The sequence below is a fragment of the Dipodomys spectabilis genome, unplaced genomic scaffold (genome assembly GCF_019054845.1).
Source record: "Dipodomys spectabilis isolate Male_0828 unplaced genomic scaffold, ASM1905484v1 ptg000495l, whole genome shotgun sequence".
Taxonomy (NCBI): domain Eukaryota; kingdom Metazoa; phylum Chordata; class Mammalia; order Rodentia; family Heteromyidae; genus Dipodomys; species Dipodomys spectabilis.
The window spans coordinates 308,338-313,429 of record NW_024871172.1 but is presented as its reverse complement, the minus strand read 5'-3'; the positions used below and the strand labels follow the sequence as shown (position 1 = coordinate 313,429).

Here is a 5,092-nt window from a genome sequence, read left to right as displayed (position 1 = left end):
GGCTGACTGATCCTAAGCAAAAATGGGTTACCCTACCGGAAAAATGACTTTTTAAAAAGTTGGGGAGCCAGGTGCTGGTGGCTCATGCCTGTAATCCTAGATACTTAGGAGGCTGAGATCTGAGATCTGAGGATCACGGTTCAAAGCCAGCCCGGGCAGAAAAGTCTGTGAGACTCTTATCTTCAATTAACCACTAGAAAACCGGAAGTGGTGCTGTGGCTCAAGTGGTAGAGTAGTAGAGTGCTTGCCTTGAGCTGAAGAGTGCAGGGATAGTGCCCAAGCCCAGAGAGTTCAAGCCCCACGACCAAAAAAAAAAAAAAAAAAAAAAATGTGTATGTGTGGGGGGAAGCTAGGGACATGGTTCAAAGGAGAGTGCCTGCCTAGTGTACACTCAAATCCCAATCTCTCTCTCTCTCTCTCTCTTTCACACACATACATACACACACACACACACACACACACACACACACGCACACACACACGCACACACACATGCATACAAAGGCATTGCTTGTTGGGTACTAGTGGCTCACACGCCAGTAATCCTAGCTACTCAGGAGGCTGAGATCTGTGGATCAAAGTTCAAAACCAGCCCAGGCAGGAAAGTCTGTGAGACTCTTATCTCCAATTAACCACTGGAAAAGCAGAAGGGGCACTGTGGCTCCTGTGGTAGAGTGCTAGCCTTAAGCTGAAGAGCTGAGGGACAGCGCCCAGGCCCAGAGTTCAAGCCCCATGATCAATAACAATAACAACAACAAGTTTACTAATGATAGAAACAGTATATTTCAAACCAAACTGCAGTTACATTCTTGAAATACAGACACACACACACACACACAAGGGTCCTTGCTTTCATATAGTTACATTGTCAATTCCATTACAGTACCATTATTATTATTTTTTTTTTTTTTTTTTGGTTGGTCATGGGGCTTGAACTCTGGGCCTGGGCGCTGTCCCTGGGCTCTTCAGCTCAAGGCGAGCACTCTACCACTTGAGCTACAGCGCCACTTTGGTTTTCTGGTGGTTTATGGAGATAAGAGTTTCACAGACTTTCCTGCTTGGGCTGGCTTTGAACTGTGATTCTCAGATCTCAGCCTCCTGAGTAGCTAGGATTATAGGCGTGAGCCACTGGCGCCTGGCTCCATTACTATTATTCTTCAGGACTCGACTGCCCTTGCTCTTGACACATTTGTTTGTGACATGACCAATTCCATGTCCTTAACCTCCACACCTGTTTCATTGACCTCTTCCTCTTCCCTCGTCTCTTGTACAGTTGGAGTCTGTGTCTTTCCTTGAATGTTTGAGACAGCTTCACCTTGAACTTTACATTTCTCTGCAGCTGCTAACTGTGCTTGCTGAGTAAGTCCTCAATCTTAGCTTCCCCCAAAACTATGTAGATGTCTGAAGCTGGGCCCTTGTTGACGTCTGATTTTGTGATGACAAAGAGGATATTCTTAGATTTCTGGATAGTGATTCTAGTAACCCCTGAAACTTGTCAGAAGACCCAGTCTGGATATGCCTTTCGTGCTTTCCTTTCACTCCTACTCTGTTTGGCTTTACTCACTGGTTCTTCATCAATTTCTACTGCTGCTGCCAACTGGGTTTGTTGTGTGGATGCTTCTGTACAGTCTTTTTTTTTTTCCAGTTGCGGGGCGTGAACTCAGGGCCTGGGCACTATCCCTGAGCTTCTTTTGCTGAAGGCTAGCACTCTACCACTGAGCCACAGCACCACTTCCAGCCTTTTCTATGTATGTGGTTCTGAGGAATGGACCCAGGGCCTCATGCGTGCCAGGCAAGCGCTGTACCACTGAGCCCCTGCCCAGCCCTTGTGTGGGGTCTTGTTCCTGGGCCTCTGGTACTGATTTGTCACTGTCAGATTCTGCTCCAGACCTTGACTCAGCCTGGGGCTGTAGCAACTCCTGCTCTGTAGCAGAGATGGTTTCTGTGGTTTTATTGGGCATTTCTTCCTCTTTTTTTTTTCTTTCTGTCAATTGTGGGACTTGAACTCAGGGTGTAGGTGCTATTCCTGAGCCTCTTTGTGCTCAAGGCTAGGGCTCTACCAATTAAGCCACAGCTCTACTTCCAGTTTCTTATGTGATTAATTGGAGGTAAGAGTTCATGGGGACTTTTCTGCCCGAGCTGGCTTTGAATCAATTCTCAGATCTCAGCCTCCTGAGTAGCTAGGATTATAGGTGTGAGCCACTGGTGCCTGGCTTCTTCCTAACTCTAAGTTCTCCAGGCAGTCCAGCCTGGAAGGAAGCAGATGACACGGACAGCGTGGCAGTGAAGACAGCGCTTACTAGGCAAAGCCAACAGTGTTTATTTTGTTTCTGTTGGCTGGTCCTGGGGCTTGAACTCAGGGCCTGGGCACTGTCCCTGGGCATCTTTTGCTCAAGACTAGCGCTCTACCACTTAAGCCAAAGTGCCACTTCCAGCTTTTCTGTTTATATAGTACTAAGGAATCAAACCCAGGGCTTCATGCATGCTAGGAGAGCACTCTACTGTTAATCCACATTCCCAGCCTGCCAACTGTGTTTTTAAAAGTTAAAAACTTGCCAGGTGCCGGTGGCTCACACCTGTAATCCTAGCTACTCAGGAGGCTAAGATCTGAAGATTGCGGTTCAAAGCCAGCCTAGGCAGGAAAGTCCATGAAACTCATCTCCAACAAACCACCAGAAAACTGGAAGTGGTGCTGTAGCTCAAGTGGTAGAGTGCTAGCCTTGAGCTGAAGAGCTGAGGGACTCTGCGCCCAGGCCCAGAGTTCAAGCAAGAAGAAGAAGAAGAGGAAGAAGAGGAAGAAGAGGAAGAAGAAGAAGAAGAAGAAGAAGAAGAAGAAGAAGAAGAAGAAGAGGAGGAGGAGGAGGAGGAGGAGGAGGAGGAGGAGGAGGAGGAGGAGGAGGAGGAGGAGGAGGAGGAGGAGGAGGAGGAGGAGGAGGAGGAGGAGGAGGAGGAGGAGGAGGAGGAGGAGGAGGAGGAGGAGGAGGAGGAGGAGGAGGAGGAGGAGGAGGAGGAGGAGGAGGAGGAGGAGGAGGAGGAGGAGGAGGAGGAAGCAGCAGCAGCAGCTCAGGCCCTGAGTTCAAGCCCCAGAACTTGCAAAAAAAAAAAAGAAAAGATAAAACTTCCCACAAGGAAATGTGCATGCTCCTATGACATCCCTGTCAACCCTGTCACACACTTGAAGAATTAGAGGAACATTCCTAGGAGCAGAAGGGGGTGGATCCGTCTCAGTGCATTTTTCAATGAAGCTTGTGAGACTACATTACTCTCATCAAATCCACACAAAGCTAAGCTCTGAGGCTCACACCTGTCATTACTCTCATCAAATCCACACAAAGCTAAGCGCTGAGGCTCACACCTGCCATTACTCTCATCAAATCCACACAAAGCTAAGCGCTGAGGCTCACACCTGCCATTACTCTCATCAAATCCACACAAAGCTAAGCGCTGAGGCTCACACCTGCCATTACTCTCATCAAATCCACACAAAGCTAAGCGCTGAGGCTCACACCTGCCATTACTCTCATCAAATCCACACAAAGCTAAGTGCTGAGGCTCACACCTGTCATTACTCTCATCAAATCCACACAAAGCTAAGCGCTGTGGCTCACACCTGCCATTCCAACTGCTCAAGATGGCCACATCTGAGGATCCCAGTCCAAAGACATCACAAAGCCAGCCAGTTGTGGTAGTACACACTTGCATTCTGTAATCCCAGCTATTCAGCACAGAAAGATGGTGAGGGCCATGATTTCAGGGCAGTCCAGGTAAAAAGTTGGTGAGATCCCATCTCAACCAACAAGATGAGTGTGGTAGATGACCTGTCACCCCAGCTTTTGGGAAGCAAAGGTAGGAAGATAGAAATCTAAGTCTGACCTAGATAAAAAAAATGGGTGAGTCTACCAAAAAATAAAGAAAATAAAGTCAAAGAAAAAAAAAAAAGTGGGAGTGTGGCTCAACTGGTAGAACTCATCTAGCAAATGCAAGCCCTGAGTTCAAACCGCTTTTTTGCTGCACAAAAAAGGTATCAGAAGTCAAACACTACAGACCAATGTTTCTTGTGCATCTAGATGCAAGTATCAACATAATGCAAGCAAAGTGTGGCAGCAGCATACACCGAGGGCTGTGTGTACCCTAAACATGTTGCGTCCATCACAGGAACACAAACTTGGCTTAAGATAAGAAGAGCAGCCTATGCAATACATATATTAACAAAGCAAGGGACAACAACATCTCAATATATTCAGAAAAATAATTTAATAAAACCTATTGTCCTCAGGCGTGGTGCTCCAACTTGTGGTCTCTGCATCTCAGCATGCTGGCAGGAGGGCTGCGGGAGGCCGGGGTCCAGGCCAGCCCTGACGCCATGGTCAGACACCCTCCTCCAGCTCATTTTGCTTTTTTTGTGCCAGAACTGAGGCTTGAAGTCAGGGCCTCATGCTTTATCTCTTGAGCCACACCTCCAGGTCTAGGTTTTTGCTAATTGAAGGGAAGAGTCTCACAGATTTGTTTGCCTGGGTTGTGTGTGATTCTCAGATCTCAACCTCCTGAGTAGCTGGGATTATAGCTGTGAGCTGCTATGCCCAGCTGCTAATTTCACTTTTTTTTTTTCTTTGCCAGTCCTGGGGCTTGAACTCAGGGCCTGGGCGCTGTCCCTGAGCTTTTTTTGCTCAAGGCTAGCATGCTACCACTTGAGCTAGCTCACTTCTGGACTTTTGGTGTGTGTGTGTGTGTGTGTGTGTAATTGGAGGTAAGAATCTCACTCACATACTCTCCTGCCCAGGCAGGCTTCACACTGAGATCCTCAGATCTCAGTTTCCTGAGTAGCTAGGATGATAGGTGTGAACCACCGGCACCTGACACTTATTTCACTCTTAACAATGAGACTAAATACTTCATATTCTTCCCCCTAAGATCAGGATTGAGATAAGAATTAACACTTTCTAACTCCACTCAGCCTTGTACAGGAGGTCCTGTCCAGGGTAATTCAGTCAAAAATAAGAAAAAGTCATCCAGATTGGCAAAGAGGTAAAAATATCTCTGTTCACAGCATACATCTTCATGGATAGAAAATTCTAAGGAGGGCTGGGAAGGT

At 47.3% G+C, this 5,092-nt stretch overlaps 1 pseudogene; it reads right to left on the bottom strand.

Annotated features, from left to right (window-relative positions):
* Positions 1-1,157: 1,157 nt before the first annotated feature.
* LOC122098878 lies at positions 1,158-1,961 on the bottom strand (annotated as a pseudogene).
* Positions 1,962-5,092: the final 3,131 nt, after the last annotated feature.